The sequence below is a fragment of the Lactuca saligna genome, chromosome 5 (assembly GCF_052625555.1).
Source record: "Lactuca saligna cultivar CGN05327 chromosome 5, ASM5262555v1, whole genome shotgun sequence".
NCBI classification, from domain to species: domain Eukaryota; kingdom Viridiplantae; phylum Streptophyta; class Magnoliopsida; order Asterales; family Asteraceae; genus Lactuca; species Lactuca saligna.
In genome coordinates this window covers 99,196,225-99,219,619 of record NC_136421.1, presented here as the reverse complement: position 1 = coordinate 99,219,619, position 23,395 = coordinate 99,196,225, and the positions used below count along the sequence as shown (strand labels likewise).

The 23,395-nt window shown below is 40.1% G+C and overlaps 1 pseudogene; it reads right to left on the bottom strand.

The window, feature by feature from the left end:
• Positions 1–213: 213 nt before the first annotated feature.
• LOC145045537 (sulfhydryl oxidase 2-like) overlaps positions 214–23,395 on the bottom strand; it is a 94,711-nt pseudogene continuing 71,529 nt past the window's right edge.

The following is a 23,395-nucleotide window of genomic DNA, read 5'->3' as shown; positions in this document are numbered from 1 at the left end:
AAATCCAGAGAGAAAGGGAAGACATGAGATAGCGAAAATGATGTATACGATGAAGTGAAATTAAAATGGTACTTGTTGTATATTCCTGTCAGAGACCAATCTGGAACATGGTGGTGTATAATTGAAATATCAAGTTTACCTATTTGACTGACCATCTAATGTATTGTTTTATTAAAAAACATTAAAAGTCAATGTAACAAACTTTTGACTTTCTTACCTTGAGCACATATTGTAGAAGTGTTGACTACACTCTTCACAAGCAAAAAACTTTTGTATAAAATCGCAAATTGACATAAATGTCATTTGACTTTCTTCATTTTCAACTCTCACGGATAGTGAATGTAGCAAAATCCATAAACCACATCTACAATTAAATAAAAAAAATAGGTTTTTACAAAATATAAAATTATAAGATTGATAATAATATATTATATACCTGAATCCCCTTGTACCATTTTTGCTACCTCGACAAAACATCTATACAAATAATAGCCAAAATCAAGATTTTCAAAAGTATTAATTTTGTTATCTCTTTTATAAAAAATTGAAAAAAGAAAATATAAAACTTACCCAATATCTACGTGGGACATCTTTTCCACATATCTTAAATTTAGTAAGACCACCATGTTCAGTGTTGTTTTTTTTTCAAATGGTGATAAATTATTTGAAGGGTATAAATCATCAAAATTCACAAGTATATCAGCACTTCCTCTGCAACACCTACAATGTTTAAAATTATAAACTAAGTAAATAGAAAAAAAATGAAACAAAGAAAAGTGGGTTATTTAAAATATGAACCTCTTTGATGGGTGATGAGTTGTCATTAATTGCATGAATTTTATAAGAGTAGTTCGAGTATCCTGTTTTCAAGAATAATGTCAAAAGCAAGAGAGGTAGCCTCTCCAACATCATAAACAACGTGTGCAATCTATAATAAAATAAGTAATTCTAAGCTTTAATATTATAAATATAATAAAAAATAAAAATCTTATTTTTGTAGAAAAATGAAGAATTGATTCAAACCTGTCCAGGGCCTGAGAAGTTTGATTGAAGAAGCTCATCATTTTCATACTTTTCATCTTCTAATTTATATGAACTACGTAAAAAAGTAAAACATGTACTTAAAATTAAAAACTCATCAACATTGTATACACACAACACTTGCCACACCCCGAAAACCTAAGGCGGAAACGTTTCCGGGGCGGACTCCACGTTGAGTATCAAATCCAATGTACATAGTAAGCAAAGTAAACAACAATTACATTACATATTCGAATTTACATTTGTTGAAAAGTAAAGTGTTACATGTGTTTTACATATATCATATGAACAAAAGTTAAGACGAGTCTTTTGTACGCTCCGTCTTCTCCAAAAGGATTGTTGGGTACCTGTCTAATATGGACCTGAGAATACAAGCAGTTTGAAAATCAACATAAAGCTGGTGAGTTCATAAGATGTTAGTTTTCTGAAAATGTACAAGATCCCTTTGGTTTTCCGAAAAAAGTTTGTTATCCAAGAAAATCCCATATTTTCTTATTTGTAGAGTTTGATTAACTGTTTTTATTACACGAATCTGGTTATGTACAATTGCTATCCCAGGAAAATCCTATATTTTCCTAAAAGTAAGTTTAGTTATTGAATCCCAATGTAATGTTCGATTATCTATCATACTTGTCATATTAGCTAGGTATTCTGATATCCTAATTGTGTTACGCTTGAATGTACCTAGATGCATGCCTTCGTATTCGTATTCTTATTCTTAATCATATTCATACTCGTATTTTATATTTGTATTCGTATTCATATTTTTGTTCCTATTCGTATTTGCATTCGTATTCCTAGTCCTATTCCTAATCCTATCTGTATTCGTATTCGTATTCACATTCGCATTCGTATTCGCAGTCGTATTCGTATTCCTACTCCTAATCCTAATACTATTCGTATTCGCATTCGTATTCACAGTCGTATTCGTATTCCTACTCCTAATCCTAATAATATTCGTATTCGTATTCGTATTCGCATTTGTATTCGTATTCGTATTCGTATTCGTATTCGTATTCGTATTCGTATTCGTATTCGTATTCGTATTCGTATTCGCATTCGCATTCGTATTCGTATTCGTATTTGCATTCGTATTCGCAGTCGTATTCGTATTCCTACTCCTAATCCTAATACTATTCGTATTCGTATTCGTATTCGCATTCGCATTTGCATTCGTATTCGTATTCGTATTCGCATTCGTATTCGTATTCGTAGTCGTATTCATATTCCTACTCCTAATCCTAATACTATTCGTATTCGTATTCGTATTCGCATTCGTATTCGCATTCGTATTCGTATTCGCATTCGTATTCGCATTCGTATTCGTATTCCTAGTTATACTTTCGTATTCGTTCTGTTCCTAGTTGTACTTTCGTATTCGTTTTGTTCCTAGTTGTACTTTCGTATTCGTGTTCGTATTAGTTCTAATTGATGATTAGTATGAATTATTCGTAGATTATGAAATATAGATTGTAACACTTTATCAAGTAATCTATGATTAGTTTGAAAGCTAACCTCGTAATTCGAACTATTTGATTAATACAGTTTTCGATGTTAAAAACATACAGAATATAGACATTCGAACTGAAAACAATAATTTTGAGTACAATATTTCCTTATACTTTTGCTTGTATTCCCCCCTGAAAACAGTTGAAAAACATTTGAAAAAGGTTAGGGGTATGAACTCACCGGTCGAGAAGCGTGTCAGATTGGATGCTAAGTATCAGTTCGGGGCTTGATAACGCGTGAAGTTCCTATGTAATATGAAATGATATAAAAATGTATCTAATTAGACTTTAAATCGCTAATTAGATATGATTATACACTCCAAGATGCGAAAACAATTCGAATCAAGTGTTCGGAGTGACCCGGGTGACATCTAAGGACGTGTAGGACCTAGGTATGGAGTTTACTCTTCAAGAGTAAACTCCTTGAGGATTTCACGGTCCATTCACTATATCCCCATGAGTTTACAACCGTAAACTCATGGGTGGTGGGTTCTTGGATGCCAAATGGTCATACAAAGCACACGGGAAGGTTCTAGGATAGATTCCATGGCTTAGGAAGTGATTGGGACCCTAAATGACCTTGGACATGAGTTTACGGTCTATGAAGATGTTCTTAAGGCGTTTACTACCTTAAACACGAGTTTACTACCTTGAACATGAGTTTACTACCTTAAATACGAGTTTACTACCTTAAACATGAGTTTACTACCTTAAACACAAGTTTACTACCTTAAACACGTGTTTCTCCATGATTCATGAGTTTTAGTGGTTGAAAGCTAAGCATACTAAGATCTAGACCCGTTTCTAAGCCATACAAGGTGTTAAGGTGTCACACCCCCAAACCGGAACGGCGGAAACGTTCGGGGGCGGATAACTTCATGTGGTAACGTAACAAATGAATACATAGTAAAAAAAGCAATACAACCATCATATATATAATTGAAGGTTTACATTGTTTAAAAGTGTACATGTTCAAAATCAATTACAATATGATGTCCAAAATATGAAATTAAACAGGCGTCGCAGCGTCCCTTCTCCAAAACCTGTTCGTTACCTGTAATTACTGAATCCCTGGGACATACAAGTAGTTTTGAAAGAGTAGATCAGCATTTAAGCTGGTGAGTTTCATAAGTATTTAAGGACAATGTTTGTATGAAATGAAATGTTTTTGTTCTTTGTTTGCATGTTCCTAGAAAATCCTATATTTTCTACTAGTATAATTGTAACCTTCTTTCAAGACAAATGTTTGTTTCTAGTAAATGTTTGTACTTATGAAATTTCCAATACGTCTGAAAAACCCCGTAAATCATTGTGTTTTTAATACTCTATGTGAGTTTTATAACCATGCTATTGACAAGGAATGCCTATACGCAACGTTCTTCAGGCGTTGAAATGTGTACTCGAACGTACGTGAAGTTAATGTCTCACAAAACTTAGTATAAAACTGATTTACGTGTGAAAACGTTCGTTCGTTATTGTATATGAAAGTAGCTTCTTGAAATAGTATTTTCCATGTATGTAAAAGTTCGTCGTATTCTCGTGAAACTATACCTATTATAGTTCCATAAAAGTGTGTTTCGTTTGTATAATAAACCCTTAGTAAAAATGTTCACTTGTTATGAAAAGTGTAGTTTTTATAGTGCCAAAACTGACACACAGAAATGTAGTATAAGCAAGTATCTGATTTATATAAATACATAAATCTCTCATTTCAAAAAATAAAATGTTGTCGTGGTATAATTTGCATATGAAAGTTTCCTTATAATAGTTTTAAATCAGGTATGATTCCTTTGATAAAACGCGTATAGTGAAAGTTTATATAACACATGATAATAATCGAGTGTTTTACTTGTATTCCCCCTTTAAAAGCATGTAAAAGTACTCATAAAACATTTAAAAGTGTGAATTATAGGGGTATGAACTCACTTGTAAGATAGGAGGTTGCGGGATGAAAACCGGGCAGAATTTCGGCTTGCGAAAGTGGATTTCCTCAGGATTCTCGGGAATCTCGGGGGCACAAACGACCTTCGGGACTCGAGTAAAGTGATCGGGGCTTCGGGGTAGTACGGGCATGGAAAATGAGGCAAGATAGTGAGAGAAATGGGGTGTTTTTCCCGGAACCCTCGCATCTCTATTTATAGGGGTCTTAGAGACCTCGGTACGCAGGGCGTACTCGTGCGTCATGCGTGACCGAGTCCTCGACTGCCTCGGCTTCGGATGGGACGGGACGGATAGCTCGCATAGGGGCGACGTGGACGAATCGAGGCCAAGGCTCTGTACGCAGCGCATACTTCGGATGGACCTGGTGACTTACCCTTCGGAGAATACCGAAATTTTGAATTAAATTTATATATTAATTATTTAGCAAACTTCAAAAATTCATATCTTCTTCATACGATCTCCGTTTTCGACGTTCTTTATATCCCCGCGAAGGTGAGACCATACTCTACAACTTTCGTTTAGATTCTGTCGGCAAATTCAGAAATTATTTTTATTATTTATTTTTAAAAGGTCGCGGTAAGAAAATTTCTTTAGAAATTCATAACTTCTTTATCTGACGTCGGTTTTTGCCAGACTTTTTACCGCTGAAATACCATTGTTGAGACCTTCGATTCTCGTTTAGGTCATTCTGGTCAAAAGTCGCTCGATCTCTGATTCGAGTTTTTAGCCGTCTGCCGTTAAGCCGAACTTGAAAAATTCCTAACTTCCTTATACGAAGTCGGATTTGGGCGTTCTTTTTACGTACGATCATGGTTTAATGACTTCTAACATAATAGGTAATTTAATTAGTGATTTTTGGGTATTTTATTTTCGAAGTTAACTTTATTACAACTAACGTGGTTACAATACTTGACTTTTTAGGTCGTTTACATGTAGTTGAAATATCGGGTTGTCACATCATCCCCCCGTTAGAGGGAATTTCGTCCCGAAATTTAAAGCAAGAAAGATACAAGTGAATCAGAGAAAAAGATGCGGGTACTTTTGTTTCATCTGATCTTCGCGTTCCCATGTGAATTCAAGTCCTCGCTTGGCGTTCCAGCGAACTTTCACGATGGGTATGTGACTTTGTTTAGTTTGTTTGACCTCTCGATCCATGATTTCTACCGGTTCTACCACAAAGTTGAGGCTCTCATTGATCTCGATCTCGTCGAGTGGGATAACAAGAGTCTCATTGGACAGACACTTTTTCAAATTCAATACGTGGAAGGTTGGGTGTATGTTACTAATTTCACGTGGTAGATTAAGTTTGTAAGCTACAGGGCCGATTCTAGCGAGAATATCGAAAGGACCTATGTACCGTGGGTTTAGCTTTCCATGCTTTCCAAAGCGTATCAAACCTTTCCATAACGAGACTTTCAATAGAACACGGTCTCCTACTTGGAATTCCAAAGGTTTTCTCTGTTGGTCAGCGTAGCTTTTCTGTCGGTCTCTAGATGCTTTTAACCATTCATGAATTTGAATGATCTTCTCTGTCGTTTCTCGTATGATTTCCGGACCGGTGAGAGTGCTTTCAGTATCTCATCCTTTAGCTAATTGTGTGTCGCCAACTTTGGTCCAGCATAGAGGGGATTTGCACTTGCGGCCATAGAGGGCTTCGAATGGAGCAGCCGTTATGCTCGTATGATAATTATTGTTGTATGAAAATTCGACAAGAGGTAAGTGAATATCCCATGCCTTTCCAAAGTCAATCACACAGGCTCTCAGCATATCCTCCAAAGTTTGTATCGTTCTCTCACTTTGCCCGTCTGTTTGTGGATGGTAGGCTGTACTCATGTCTAATCTAGTCCCTAAGGAACTTTGTAGTGACCACCAGAACCTTGATGTAAATCTACTATCTCTATCGGAGATAATGGACATCGGAACCCCATGCAATCGTACTATTTCCCTTATGTAAGTTCTTGTAAGCCTTTCCATCTTGTCAGTCTCCTTGATTGGTAGAAAATGGGCGGATTTGGTTAATCTGTCGACGATGACCCATATGGTATCAAGTCCACCCGTTGTCTTGGGAAACTTGGTTATGAAATCCATAGTGATCCGTTCCCATTTCAATTTATGTATCTTTGGCTGTTGTAGTAATCCTAAAGGTTTCTGGTACTCGACCTTAACCTTAGCGCAAGTATGACATTTACTTACAAAGGTAGCAATCTCTTCTTTCATGTTAGGCCACCAGTACAGTTTCTTAAGATCCAAATACATTTTATCTGAACCTGGGTGAACGGAATACCTCGTGTTGTGTGCTTCAGTCATGACCACATCCTTGAAACCACCATGTCTTGGTGTCCAGATACGATCCATGAGATAATAGGCTCCGCCACCCTTGACTTCTAGATTCTTTTCCATTCCTCTCAGGGATTCACCCGTCACATGCTCGAGTTGTAAAGCTTCCAGTTGAGCCTCTTTAATTTGTGTGGATAAGTGGGAATGGATGGTCATATTTAGAGATTTGACTCTCCGACTAGTGTATTCTTTTCGACTGAGGGCGTCAGCTACTACATTGGCCTTGCCAGGATGATAACGAATCTCGCATTCGTAATCATTGAGTAACTCGACCCATCGTCGTTGTCGCATGTTGAGCTCCTTCTGATTGAAAATGTGTTGAAGGCTCTTGTGGTCGGTGTAAATAGTACTCTTCGTTCCGTACAGGTAGTGTCTCAAGATCTTTAAAGAAAATACCACTGCTTCCAACTCGAGATCGTGTGTCGTATAGTTCACTTCGTGTGTCTTAAGCTGACGGGAGGCATAAGCAATAACCTTCCCTCGTTGCATAAGAACACAACCGAGCCCTTGATTCGATGCATCGCAATACACTACAAAATCTTCTATCCCTTTGGGGAGGGATAGTATTGGTGTGGTGCATAAGGTTTGTTTCAGAGTTTGGAACGCCTTCTCTTGTTTTGCTTCCCAGTCAAAGACCACGCCTTTTTGGGTTAATGTAGTAAGCGGTTTCGCGATGCTAGAGAAGTTCTTTATGAATCGGCGATAGTAGCCAGCTAGACCTAGAAATTGACGAATCTCAGTAGGTGTCTTTGGTGCCGACCAGTTCTTAATGGCCTTAATTTTGGAGGGGTCCACGTGTATCCCTTTTTTGCTAACAACGTGGCCCAAAAATTCAACTCTTCGAATCCAAAATTCACATTTAGAGAACTTCGTATAGAGTTTCTCTGATCGTAGTGTTTCTAAGACCCTCCGTAGGTGTTGACTATGTTCTTCCTTACTTCAGGAGTAGATAAGTATATCATCGATGAATACAATGACAAATTGATCCAAGTAAGGATGACACACTATTCATTAGATCCATGAATACTGCTGGTGCGTTGGTTAATCCGAACGGCATCACTACAAATTCGTAGTGTCCATAACGGATTCGGAAGGCTGTCTTGGGAACATCTTCTTCTAGCACTCGTAATTGGTGATATCCGGATCGTAGATCTATCTTTTAGAAGTAGCTCGCTCCTTGAAGTTGATCAAATAGGTCGTCAATGCGGCGTAGAGGGTAACGATTCTTGACAGTGAGTTTGTTCAACTCTCGGTAGTCGATGCACATCCGGAACAATCCATCTTTCTTCTTTACAAACAAGACCGGTGCTCCCCAAGGTGAGAAACTTGGTCTGATGAATCCTTTTTGGTGAAGTTCATTAAGCTGACTGGAAAGTTCTTGCATCTCTGCTGGTGCTAGACGATAAGACGATTTTGCTACAGGGGTAGCCCCTGGAATTAAGTCGATTTTGAACTCGACTTAGCGTTGTGGTGGTAATCCCGGTAGTTCTTCTGGGAAGATATCAGGGAAATCCCGTACCTATGGGATGCTATTTATATCCTTTACCTTCCGACTCGTATCGACGATGTGTGCAAGAAATGCCTGATAATCCTTCCGCAAACACTTTCGAGCTTGGATGCACGAAATGATGCGAAGGTTTGTACTTGATTTGTCGCCGTATATCACTAATGTTTCATGGTTAAGGAGATTTAGACGAACGGCTTTTTCAAAGCACATGATGTCGGCGCGAAGAGGACTTAACCAATCCATGCCAACTATAACGTCGAAACTTTTTATTTGGACTGGCATAAGGTTGATTGGGAAAGAGTGACTGTCTAAAGTTAATGTACAACCCATGTATATGCAATTAGTGTTTTCCGTTTTCCCATTTGCCATTTCTACAGTGAATGATTCTTCTAACATGCTAGGTTTACGTTTAAGTAGTGAATCAAGTTTTTGCTCACAAAGCTTCTCTCTGCTCTGCTATCGAATAGGATGCATGCATATGAATTATCGAGAAGAAACATACCAGCAACTACTGTAGGATCAGCTACGGCTTCCTCGTCACCAATAGCTAATACTTGTCCCACTCTGCTGGTATTTGCTGCCTTTGTGTAGTTTCTTTTGTAGTGGCCCACCTCGCCACAACCGTAGCATGCTTGGCCTACACCAGCACCGAGAACTTGTGTGATCGGTTTTGCGGGGGTCTTGCAGAAACGGACAGTGTGTCCCTTTCTATTGCAGTTGGAGCACTGCATTTCCCGACACGGGCCGTGGTGGTGGTAATTGCACTTGTTGCACTTTGGGAGGTTGCCCACATAAGGCTTTGTTGGGTAGAGATTTGTAGGAATGGTAGTAGGTACCATCACAGCGTTTACGGCAACTAGTTGTTGTTTCTTCGAGGATTCTTGGGAAGATCCACCCTTCCCTTTATTCCACCCTCTCTTGTTGTTGTTGTTGTTGTTATTGTTGTTTTCCTTGTGTGGTTCTGGTGCAGATGTTGTTGAGTGTTGATGATTTCCGTAATCAATAAGCGATTGTGCCAACTCCTTGGCACTTTCAAAAGTATCAGGTTTGGAAGCTAACACGCTTGACTGAATTTGGGGAGACAGTCCCCAAATGTATCGCCCTATTTTCTTGCTCCCGGGAGCAATCATATCCGGGCAAAGGATTGCCAGCTCGCAGAATCTATTGGTATAAGTTGCTATATCGGTACCAATCATTCCCAGAGTCCAGAGTTCGTGCTCGAGCTTTTGAATCTCTCCTCGTGGACAGTACTCCCTCATCAACATGATTTTCAAGCTCTCCCAGCTTATCGAGTTTGCCACTATCAGGGTAAGTACCTTAACGTGGCCATTCCACCAAGTTAAAGCCCTATCAATAAACGTGTAAGTTGCAAACTTGACCTTGTTGTGCTTGGGGCAGGAGCAGATTTCAAACACTGATTCCATTCTTTCAATCCACTGCCTTAAAACCATCACACCACCCGTTCCATTAAACATCCGAGGCTTAGCATTCGTAAAGTCTTTATAGGTGCACTCCCGGGGTTGTCCATGACTATCGCCATGGTTGGAAGGATGTATGCCAATTCCTGAACCCGTAGTAACAGGGGTATTGATCTGTGACATGGCAGCTGCCACAGTTGTAGTGACTGCTGCCTGGAATATGACAACATCATATTGAGGAGGTGGAGGTGGTGGTGGTATCGGTGTTTCGTTGTTACGGTTACGTCTAGGATTCCTGCGTGGCGGCATCTTTAACTATATGTTTAAAAGATGATGATATGGATAAGAATAAATGAATAATGAATGTGTCTCATGAACTAAATTGCTATAGTTCAACAACAGATGATAGTATGAGTCTCACAGATAGAAGAGCGAAGGTTATTTGTAAATCCGATTCTATGAACAAGCGTATGGTTTTTCCATAATATTTTAAAGATTGAACGCGATACTCAACGTAGTAGTAATAGCGTGTGAATTATATTAATATGATAGATGATACAACGATCATGAAAATTTGGCCCTTAATAGGGTCTCCGATTACAAGAATTTAAAGGAAGTAAAAACTTTTAGCCGAAGTCCTATCTTATAACTAAATTTGAGGTTTTTGCAAGTACTACTTGCGACGTGTGTTGCGCTTGGAGCTCGATTCTGCATCCGATTGCTTCGAATCCATAAGACGCCTATCGAAGGCGGCTTGTTGTTCCCTCAACTCTGTGAGGTCTGCATTCGTTTGTGCTTGGAATGCTTCGGCGCGGAGGTGGATGTCATTCTAAAACATATCCAGGCGGCGGATATCGACCGTGTGGACTTGTACTTCCACATTGACCTCTCGGATTCGGTTTGCTTGAACCCCCGATTGGTAGGACTGGTTGGGCAGTTTACCTACCATCACCGGAAGTGCTCGGTCGGCTAAACCTCCGTCCCTGATGTCGTAGAAGTCTCGACACATACCGTAGGGAGAGCGTATCCCTTGTTGTTGGCTCCAGTGGACGAGGTGACTTACGCAGACGGGAGTCGGTCCTTGGAAGTTCCTCCTAATGGCTGGAGGGTTGATTATCTCTGGTTCCGAGTCTGTACCAGAGTCGTCTCCTCCATCCAACTCGATAGGCCCATCGTCCTCTTCCGGATTCTCCTCAATCCATCCTCCGTTGCCTTGGTTTGGGTAGTAGGGGTCTCCATGCGGGTGAAATCCAGCCATTTGACTATACGAGAATAGGGTTATAAGTTTTGAATAAAACTTGAGACATGTAATACTAATTAATCTATTGTATGCACCAAATACTCCTATAGTTTTTAAATTGTACGTTAGATACTAGTGTCTATTTTGTTAAGTTTTGACTTGTTGCTCACTACGATCATTCCTCGACATACGTTAGTCTAATTTCAGATAAACATAGTTGATCAGGCTATATTCGTCCCAAATTTGATTACATATCTCGAGAACTAATCGTAGTGTTCAAATTGTCTTAATACATTTGTATAGTTCTCATCATAAAATTTGTTGTATGCATGTATCTTGGATTTTCATAACCTAAAATAATCTATTTATATGAAATGAGGATTTTAGGTACGAAAACTTTTGTCAGAGACTTTGAGTCCCTAAGCATTTATAGTTTGTATATCTTATGAGGTTCGATATACTTAGTTCACTATAAACATTGCTCTGATACCAATTTGTCACACCCCCAAACCGGAACGGCGGAAACGTTCGGGGGCGGATGACTTCATGTGGTAACGTAACAAATGAATACATAGTAAAGAAAGCAATACAACCATCATATATATAATTGAAAGTTTACATTGTTTAAAAGTGTACATGTTCAAAATCAATTACAATATGATGTCCAAAATATGAAATTAAACTGGCGCCGCAGTGTCCCTTCTCCAAAACCTGTTCGTTACATGTAATTACTGAATTCATGGGACATACAAGTAGTTTTGAAAGAGTAGATCAACATTTAAGCTGGTGAGTTTGATAAGTATTTAATGACAATGTTTGTATGAAATGAAATGTTTTTGTTCTTTGTTTGCATGTTCCTAGAAAATCCTATATTTTCTACTAGTATGATTGTAACCTTCTTTCAAGACAAATGTTTGTTTCTAGTAATTGTATGTACTTATGAAATTTCCAATACGTCTGAAAAACCCCGTAAATCATTGTGTTTGTAATACTATATGTGAGTTTTATAACCATGCTATTGACAAGGAATGCCTATACGCAACATTCATCAGGCGTTGGAATGTTCTGACGTTTGTCACCCCAAATGGTGGACTGTAGCTAACAGTCAGGGGGCGGGTTGTCAAGCCCGTATAGATCTATACACAAACACCATGCTCCCCTCCAAGGGATTCTGATATATAAAACAGGACTTGAAATGTGTACTCGAATGTACATGAAGTTAATGTCTCACAAAACTTAGTATAAAAATGATTTACGTGTGAAAACGTTCGTTCCTTATTGTATATGAAAGTAGCTTCTTGAAATAGTATTTCCACGTATGTAAAAGTTCGTAGTATTCTCGTGAAACTATACCTATTATAGTTCCCTAAAAGTGTGTTTCGTTTGTATAATAAACCCTTAGTAAAAATGTTCACTTGTTATGAAAAGTGTAGTTTTTGCAGTGCCAAAACCGACACACAGAAATGTAGTATAAGCAAGTATCTGATTTATATAAATACATAAATCATTTCTCATTTCAAAAAATAAAATGTTGTCGTGGTATAATTTGCATATGAAAGTTTCCTTATAATAGTTTTAAATCACGTGTGATTCCTTTGATAAAACGCGTATAGTGAAAGTTTATATAACACACGATAATAATCGAGTGTTTTACTTGTATTCCCCCCTTAAAAGCATGTAAAAGTACGCATAAAACATTTAAAAGTGTGAATTATAGGGGTATGAACTCACTTGTAAGATCGGAGGTTGCGGGATGAAAACCGGGCAGAATTTCGGCTTGCGAAAGTGGATTTCCTCGGGATTCTTGGGAATCTCGGGGGCACAAACGACCTTCGGGACTCGAGTAAAGTGATCAGGGCTTTGGGGTAGTATGGGCACGGAAAACGAGGCAAGATCGTGAGAGAAATGAGAGAAATGGGGTGTTTTTCTCGGAAGCCTCGCATCTCTATTTATAGGTGTGACAATCGTCAATCTAGAGTCAAGTCAAGTCATCAAGTCAAACCGGTCAACTCGATTAAACCTTGTGTATTAGGGTTTGTGTTATGTACATACTGTATAACTTGCTATATTAATGGGAAAACATCACTTGGGAAAAGTCTTGTGTTAAAATTTCCTGAGCCTTAGTGCTAATCAATGAACTAAACTGATAAAACCATGTTGCATACTCATCGGGAGTGTGTAGGATCCTTAATCATGACTTAACGGGGCTCAAGAACCTTGCATTTCGGAGCCAAATACTCACAATTGTCACACATGAAACCTCTCTCAAATATCTCTTTGTATGAGAAATCTCTCCAAGAATGTCAAATCTCTCCACGTATGTGAAATCTCTCCCAAATCTCTCTAAAACATCTCACTATATGAGAAATCTCTCCAAGAATGTCAAATCTCTCCCAAATATCTCCAAGCATGTGAAACCTCTCTCAAACATCTCGCTGTATGAGAAATCTCTCCAAGAATGTCAAATCTCTCAAAGTATGTGAAACCTTTCTCAAACATCTCTTTGTATGAGAAATCTCTCCAAGAATGAGAAATCTCTCCCAAATCTCTCCAAGTATGAGAAATCTCTCCCAAATCTCTCTCAAAAGTTCCCGTAACTTTTTAGAATCATTCGGGTCATTCCGACCCTTAACCGGGTCAAAAACGGCTTAAAACGGGGTAAAAACGAGAAAAATGGACCTTAGGAACCGAAACCCTTCTCAAGGAGTCGAAGCTCCTTAAGGCCGAGACCTAGGACCGAAAGTACCAGGATCGGACCAAGTCTCGGTTGGCCAAACCCGGAGAACCGAATCATTGTAGCGAGACCGAGTCTCGGTCTCTGTGTCCTCGCCCCTCTCGGTCTTTGTCGCCACTCAGTCTCCTCCCACCTCTCTGTCTCCTTCTCTCCTCTCTGTCTCTGTTCGCTTCTCGGCTCTTCCTTCTCTCCTCTCGGTCTCTACTCTCTCTTCCCTTCTCTCGGTCTCTGCTCTCTCTTCTCTTCTCTCGGTCTCTGCTCTCTCTTCTCCCCTCTCGGTCTCTGCTCTCTCTTCTCTTCTCTCGGTCTCTGCTCTCTCTTCTCCCTTCTCGGTTTCTGCCCTCTCTCCTCTCGGTTCTAGCATCAGAAGGCCGAACCTCGGCCAGATTTCGGAATTTTGTCACTTTTAGCCCATTTTTGATATTTTTAACATTTTAAGCCCGTTTTTTCGTGATTTTAAAGTGGGATTTTCTCCAGAAATTATATTTTAACATAATAAACCCTAAATATTCATAATTTAAACATATTTTCATGAAAATCGTTATCTAAATAATAAAAATCTAATGGGGGATTTATTTAAGGTGGAGTGTTGACCTTGCCTTAACTTATGTCACAAGCAACCACCCCACACCCACTCTATGACCAGCCACACCTCCCCACCTTACCTAGGTCACTTCAATGTACCTTACACTCAATTTTCACTCATTCCCACATTTTTAGAGCTGGAACAAAACACCCTCTCTCCTCATTTTTCTCATTTGCTCTCCTTTCACTAAGTATCAAACACCACCTTTCTCTCAAACTTTTTCTCCACCAAATTCGAAATTCAAGGCTGATTTTCAAGTTTTCTTCCACTCTTAGTAAGTATAATTCATCCTCCTTATGATTATTTCACTTCATTCTACTCAAATCATTGATTTCTTACACAAACTCCATAACTATGATGTTAGATTCTCGAAAATCTTCAAGGCATCTCCAAGTGTTCTTGAGTTAAACACTTCCATTCTTCAACAATCATCTACTGAAATCACTTAAGGTGAGTTCATACCCCTACATTTTCATGTTTTCTCAAGTTTTTAGGGGGGGAATACAAGTTAAAACACCAAGAACATAACTAAAATTTTCAAACAGCCTTCATCAGAAAAGTTCAACTCCATTCACGGACTGTTTTGGGAAACTTAAACATTTTTGCTTTCAAAACTGTATAATTTGAAAATATTTCAAGTTCTTATCTTTAAAATGACTACTTGCACATCTCCATACGATTTTTCTGCAATTTATGGTGAATTTTACAAAACTGCCTATCATTTCAAACAACAATCCGGACCAGTCTGTGATTATGGACTTTTTCACCCAAGTTGGAGGTCATTAAAATTCGTGATAAAAATTATGAGTAAACTAGACACATTTTGGGAACTCTCAGAATTTACGAATCTAGTTTTTGACTTCGTATGATTTTTATATGATTTTTCCAAAACAGTGCAGAATGGTTAAAGTTAGCCAACAACATGTAAATATCATAACACTTTGTACTATGTTGAGCAAAGTGTATAATCATAAGTTCTAATTATTGAATGCGTTTCTTTGTTAGTTTATCATCATGAACTGAAACTAAGTCATTCATAATAAATATTATTCATTCATTTTAGAACAAGTATGATAAACCATAAAAAGTATAGTTTAATGAATTCATAACACTAATCCATTTCCATAAAAAAGTTCTTACATATTACAAACGTTTTAGATAAACTATAATAGGTATAGTTTATGATACATTGCATAACACACTCATACAAAAAGGGTACATTCATACAGAAAAGGTTTACACTCACACACATTATACGTAAACTTATTACCCTAAATTGTGAGACATTCTCTTTCCGTACGTCCGAGTGCGGAATATAATTCCTGGTAGTTATAATCAGAGTCTCCTAGAGGGAGAACGTGATACTTGTATATAGATCTATATTGGGTTTGACACCCCACACCTTGCTGCTAGCTACAATGGGACCTGCAGGTCTACGGGTGACAAATGTCATTTCATTTTCGCGACGCCTGAGAAACGTCGTGGCAGGTTCACTTAGTCATAGTATGATTATAGCGACTCACATAGGGAGATAACAAATCACAAAGTTTACGGGATTTTATAAAACCTAAGTAGGTTTTATGTTGATTTAAATTCACTTTTTATATCAATTCAAACTCATAGCATTTCTACTAAGTAAGAATGATTTCTTATACATTTTGGTCTTTGGTCATAAGGCTACATTATACGGATTTTAAGGAAAATATCGGATTTTCTGAAACAAACGTGACATTTACATGAGAAAGACTTCTATGAGGTTTTATAGCAAAAACTTATGAACTCACCAACCTTTGTGTTGACACTTTTCAAACAACTTGTATTCTCAGGAAATCACTAAACAGGTAATTCAAGTGATTTTGAGGATGGGACGTTAAGGCATCAAACTTTTCATATTTTGTCAACATATTGTAATTGATTTTGAAACATGTAATTCATACAAGTGATGTAACTTTTTCAATTATATATATATGTTGGTTGTGTTTGCTTAAATTACTAATTGTGGTTATGATACTATACATGAAGTCCTCCACCCCCGGACGTTTCCGCCATCCTTGGTTTGGGGGTGCGATATATTGGTATCAGAGCACGGTTTATAGTGAATTAAGTATGTCAAACCACATAAGATATACAAACTATAAACACATTTGGGACTAAAAGTCTCTGATTCTCAAAACGTTTTAACGAGTTGTACTTTTAAAAAACAAATAGTTTCTTTTTTTAAAGTATACTTACATGTATTATATACTCGAGTAGTGTCCTAACTAAGGAGAACATAAATTGAAAGAGGAGGAGTTGAACATTACTAGTACGCCTTAGCATGTGTAATCAGTTCTGGGAAGGATATAGCCTGATCAACTATATCCGTCCGAGAAGTAACTTACGCACACCGGGGAAAATTCGTAATGGGCGACAAATCTAATAACCTAACTACACTCTACAAAGAACACGCTAATAACCAAATATAAACACTTAAAAATACTATAGGAGTATTTGTACGTTTCTATAGCGCTATGTTATTATTTTCCGATATGTGCTTCTTAACCCCCCCCCCCCTTTTCTCGTGCAGACGACATGGCAGGATTTCACATACTCGGGGACCCATACTTTCCCAATCAGGGAAATGCGGGGTGGATCGATGATGAGCCCGAGCAAAAAATCGAAGAGGATCCCGAAGAGAATCCCGAAGAAGAACCCGAGGAGGAAGACGAACAAGAAGAAGAGGAGGAAGACGAAGAACAACAAGAAGAGGAGGAAGACGAAGAAGAAGAAGAGGAAGACGATGATATAGTCATGGTTGGGAACGAAATGGAGGAACGACCGGAGGTATTCAACCCTCCTTACATCGCGAGCGTACCCGCACACCGTTTTGGATACAACGGACCTGAACCCCCTTGGGTAACGACGATCGAAAGGTGGAGCCGACAACAACGCTAGCGGTCACCATATGGCGACCAACGAGGTTATTATGACCTCATCCATGGTGGACCGGCTGACAGAGCCCTCCCCGTCACGATACAACGAATAGCAAGTATGGATGATCGTGGTAGGACGACGAACGATTAGGTCCGGGAACTAAGCGCCATCGTACAGTCTACCACTGATCGTACCAGAGACCTGGAACGAGACTCCCACCACAGAGACCAACTCATTCAAGACCTTCTCGCTGCTCGAGCAGAAACAAGAGAGTATCAGGAAAGATACATGGCACTCGAAGAGAGAATGGTTGCAGCCGAACGGAGACTGGTAGAACTACAAGGCGCATCGACATGATTAGAACTCGTTACTATTCTCACGTCTTGGTAGTAAAAGTTTATGAGTATGCGTTGGTGCTACTCTTTGTATGTAGGTTGACCCTGCGACTAAGTGATTACACTATTCAAAGGGCTTTTGTAATGTCAAAGCTATCTTTTGTAACGATGTAATGTAGACCCTTATGTGGTCAAACTTTTCCCTCTAAACGTTATGTACTAAAAGTTACCAATGAAATTTGGCATGCGTTTTATTTATTGAATGTTTGGCACTAGACATCATAACCTAATCACACAAACAGTTTACGAATAGTAAAGTTTTGATAAAATATAAGAGAGATGAAACCAGTAACACTCGACTCGTTATCACTATTGAAGTCTTACCGACTGGTCATTTTTATTATGACAGAACCATGCCACCAAGGAGAAGACCAAGACCTTCCGGCAACACGGTGCCGCCTCCACCACCACCTCCGCAGTTTGATCCTGCGATGTTTCAGGCTGCAGTAACGGCAGCCGTGGCGGCAACAATGTCGCAAATGGGTACCAATGGTTCTGGCAGTTCTGGATCCGGAGCTACAAATTCAATTCATGGGGACAGCACGGGGCGTACAAGGGAGTGCTCTTACAATGACTTCACGAATGGCAAGCCCGGCCCTTTCAATGGAAGCGAGGTCGTCATCACACTGGTGCAATGGTTCGAAAGGACCGAGGCAGTTTTCAAAATCTGTGCTTGTCCCGAAGCGAGCAAGATCAAGTATGCAGCATTCACTTTCACTAGAAAAGCACTTACTTGGTGGAATGGCTGAGTTAAATCACTTACTCCTGCAGTAGCTAACGCTATAAGCTGGGAGGATTTGAAAGCTTTAATGTTAAAGGAATATTGCCCGAGGGGCGAAATACAAAAACTTGAAGAGGAACTTTGGAACCTCAGAATGTCAGGCACTGATCTTGAAACTTATACTGCCCATTTCAATGACCTAGCACTCCTCTGTCCAACAATGGTCACTCCAGAGGAGAAAAAGGTGGAACGATACCTCTGGGGGCTGTCATCCCAGATTCAAGATAGTGTATTGGCCTCGAAACCCACTACCTTTGAGAGTGCCAAGGAATTGCCACAACAACTCATAGATCACAGGGCTAGCTGTGGTACCGTGATAACCACCACCGACCGAACAAAAGGAGGGAACAACAAGAGGAAGTTCTGGAGCAATAAAAAGAAACAACCGATGCAGGACCCCGCTAAAAAGCAACAGATTGTTGCTATCCGTGCCGCCACTACTGCCGTCACTCCATCACCGCCGAAACAGTACACGTGAACTCTTCCCAAGTGCAACAAGTGTAACTACCACCATAACGGTGCTTGTCGAGAGTTACACTGCAATAACTGCAACAAGAAGGGACACACTACACGATTCTGTAAAGCGACTACCCAACCCGCCGCTACGACCGCCAACACGGGAGCAAGCCAAACCTGCTATGGATGTGGTGAAACGGGACACTTCAGGAGGAACTGCCCCAAGGCACGAGCCCCTAATGCTGGGGGTGTAGGAAGAGTCCTAACTTTAGGGCATAGAGAAGCAATCAAGGATCCCTCTGTGGTTACTGGTACGTTCCTCCTCAATAACTCTTATGCATGCATACTTTTCGATAGTGGGGCAGAAAGAAGTTTCGTAAGTCACCAATTCAAACATATACTTAAGCAAAATTGCCAGCCACTAGAAGATTCTTACGTCGTAGAAATGGCAAATGGAAAGGTTGAGCGCGCTAACGATATTTACATAGGGTGTACTCTCACTCTAGACAACCATTTGTTCAAAATTGACCTTATGCCGGTCACCATAAAAAGTTTCAACATAATCATTGGTATGGATTGGTTAAGCCTTCATCATGCCGACATTCTATGTTACGAAAGGGTCGTCCGCCTCAATCTACCGAATGGCAACATCCTCACCGTTTATGGCAATAAACCTAGTGCGAACCTACAAATCATCTCTTGTGTTAAAACCCAAAAGTACCTCCGAAAGCAATACCATGCATTCTTAGCCCACGTCGTAGACAAGAAACAACAAGTGAAGGACATCAAATAAATTCCAGAAATATGTAACTTCCCTGACGTATTCCCATACGATCTGCCAGGTGTATCACTCGCACGACAAGTCGAATTTCGGATCGACTTAATCCTAGGAGCTACCCTTGTCGCCAGGGCTCCATACCGCTTAGCACCGGCAGAAATGCAAGAACTGTCCAGCCAGTTGAATGAACTGTTGAGCAAAGGATTCATCAGGCCAAGCTTCTCACCCTGGGGAGCACCGGTCCTATTTGTAAAGAAGAAGGATGGATCTTTTCGCATGTGCATAGACTACCGAGAACTAAACAAACTCACTATCAAGAACCGTTATCCCCTACCCCGAATCGATGACCTCTTCGACCAGCTCCAAGGAGCCAGCTACTTTTCAAAAATCGACCTGAGGTCGGGTTATCATCAACTACGAGTTCAAGAAGAGGATATCCCCAAGACGGCATTCAGAACTCGCTATGGACACTACAAATTTGTAGTGATGCCATTCGGATTAACAAACGCACCTGCGGTGTTCATGGATTTGATGAACCGAGTGTGTCGACCCTTCTTAGATAAATTCTTCATCGTATTCATCGATGATATCTTGGTCTATTCGAGAAGCGAAGAAGAGCATAGACAACACCTACGACTAGTTCTGGAGATTTTAAGAACTGAGAAGCTTTACCCCAAGTTCTCAAAGTGTGAATTTTAGCTCCGTGAAGTAGGATTCCTTGGCCACGTAGTAAGCAAGGAAGGAATACATGTGGATCCCTCAAAGATCAAAGAAATCGAAGATTGGTCAGCACCTACAACGCCAACAGAAATCCGACAATTTTTGGGACTCGCAGGCTACTATCGAAGATTCATACAAAACTTCTCTAAGATCGCTAAGCCCCTCACCACCTTGACTCAGAAAGGCATGGTGTTTAAATGGGAAGATAAACAAGAAGTCACCTTCCAGACACTAAAGCAAGCCCCATGCAGCGCACCAGTCTTGTCTCTTCCAGAAGGGACCGATGATTTTGTGGTGTATTGCGATGCTTCGAATCAAGGCCTCGGCTGTGTGCTCATGCAAAGGGGAAAAGTCATCGCTTACGCATCAAGGCAACTTAAGACACACGAAGTTAATTATACCACCCACGACCTTGAACTGGGAGCAGTGGTGTTCGCCCTGAAGATCTGGAGGCACTACCTCTACGGCACCAAGTGCACCATCTTCACTGATCACAAAAGTCTTCAGCATATTCTCAATCAGAAAGAGCTTAACATGCATCAAAGAAGATGGGTAGAATTGCTGAATGACTACGAATGTGAAATACGCTACCACTCGGGCAACGCCAATGTAGTGGCCGATGCCTTAAGCATGAAAGAATACTCGGGTCGCCGAGTAAAATCCATAGCCATGACCATCCACTCCCAACTGGCCACACAGATGAAGGATCCCAGTTAGAAGCCTTGAAACCAGAAAACATGGCAAACGAAGCATTAAGAGGGATGGACAAGAACTTGGAAGTCAAAGAGGATGGAACTCGTTATCTCATGAATCGAATCTGGACACCGAAGTTCGGTGGGTACCGAGACGTTGTAATGAACGAGGCCCACAAGACTCGATACTCCATCCATCCTGGGTCAGATAAGATGTATCTAGACCTCAAAAGGTTATACTGGTGGCCAAACATGAAGGCTGAAATTGTTGCTTATGTGAGCAAGTGCCTCACCTGCGCCAAGGTCAAGGTAGAATATCAGAAGCCATCAGGACTACTTCAACAACCAGATATACCCGAGTGGAAGTGGGAGCGAATAACCATGGACTTCATAACCAAACTGCCTAAGACATCAGGTGGGCTGGACACATATGGGTTGTCGTGGATAGATTGACCAAGTCCGCGCACTTTCTGCCAATAAAGGAAACAGACAAGATGGAGAAGTTAACCAGGATGTACATTAAAGAGATCGTGCGACTGCATGGTGTACCTATATCCATTATCTCTGACCGAGATAGTAGATTCACCTCGCGGTTTTGGCAGTCCCTACAGAAGTCTCTGGGAACTAGGCTTGACATGAGTTCGGCCTACCATCCACAAACCGACGAGCAAAGTAAGAGAACCATCCAGACATTGGAAGACATGCTGAGAGCCTGTGTGATAGATTTCGGTAAGGCATGGGATATACATCTGCCGCTTATCGAATTCTCTTATAAAACAGCTATCACACTAGCATTAGAGTCGCTCCATTCGAAGCTCTCTACGGTCGCAAGTGTAGATCACCTCCGTGTTGGGCCGAAGTCGGGGATACTCAGCTAGCCAGAGGGCAAATCCCTGATAGCACCCTTACTGGTCCTGAAATCATAAGGGAAACCATAGAAAAGATCATTCAAATTCGGGAAAGACTAAAGGCGTCTCGTGATCAACAAAAGAGTTACGCGGATAAGCAACGCAAACCTTTAGAATTCCAGGTCGGAGACCGACTACTACTAAAAGTTTCCCCCTGGAAAGGGATGATACGTTTCGGTAAACGTGGGAAACTACACCCAAGGTACATCGGACCGCTCAAAATCCTTGCCAGGATTGATCCTGTGGCGTACAAACTCCGACTACCACAAGAACTTAGTAACGTACACCCTACCTTCCACGTATCCAACTTAAAGAAGTGTCTGTCTGACAAGACACTCGTAATACCGCTCGAAGAAATCAAAGTTAATGAAAATCTCCACTTTGTGGAGGAACCTGTCGAGATCATGGATCGAGAGATCAAGAGAACGAAACCTAGTCGCATTCCCATAGTGAAGGTTCGTTGGAACGCGAAACAAGGGCCTGAGTTTACCTGGGAACGCGAAGATCAAATGAAGCAAAAGTATCCACATCTTTTCCCAAACCCTTGAAGTCCTATCCGAGTTTAAATTTCGGGACGAAATTCCCTCTAACGGGGGGATGATGTGACAATCCTCAATCTAGAGTCAAGTCAAGTCATCAAGTCAAACCGGTCAACTCGATTAAACCTTGTGTATTAGGGTTTGTGTTATGTACATACTGTATAACTTGCTATATTAATGGGAAAACATCACTTGGGAAAAGTCTTGTGTTAAAATTTCCTGAGCCTTAGTGCTAATCAATGAACTAAACTGATAAAACCATGTTGCATACTCATCGGGAGTGTGTAGGATCCTTAATCATGACTTAACGGGGCTCAAGAACCTTGCATTTCGGAGCCAAACACTCACAATTGTCACACATGAAACCTCTCTCAAATATCTCTTTGTATGAGAAATCTCTCCAAGAATGTCAAATCTCTCCCAAATCTCTCCAAGTATGTGAAATCTCTCCCAAATCTCTCTAAAACATCTCTCTGTATGAGAAATCTCTCCAAGAATGTCAAATCTCTCCCAAATATCTCCAAGCATGTGAAATCTCTCTCAAACATCTCGTTGTATGAGAAATCTCTCCAAGAATGTCAAATCTCTCCAAGTATGTGAAACCTCTCTCAAATATCTCTTTGTAGGAGAAATCTCTCCAAGAATGTAAAATCTCTCCCAAATCTCTCCAAGTATGAGAAATCTCTCCCAAATCTCTCTCAAAAGTTCCCGTAACTTTTTAGAATCATTCGGGTCATTCCGACCCTTAACCGGGTCAAAGTTCTTAGATTTAAAATGACTACTTGCACATCTCCATACGATTTTTCTACAATTTATGGTGATTTTTACAAAACTGCCTATCATTTCAAACAACAATCCGGACCAGTCTGTGATTATGGACTTTTTCACCCAAGTTGGAGGT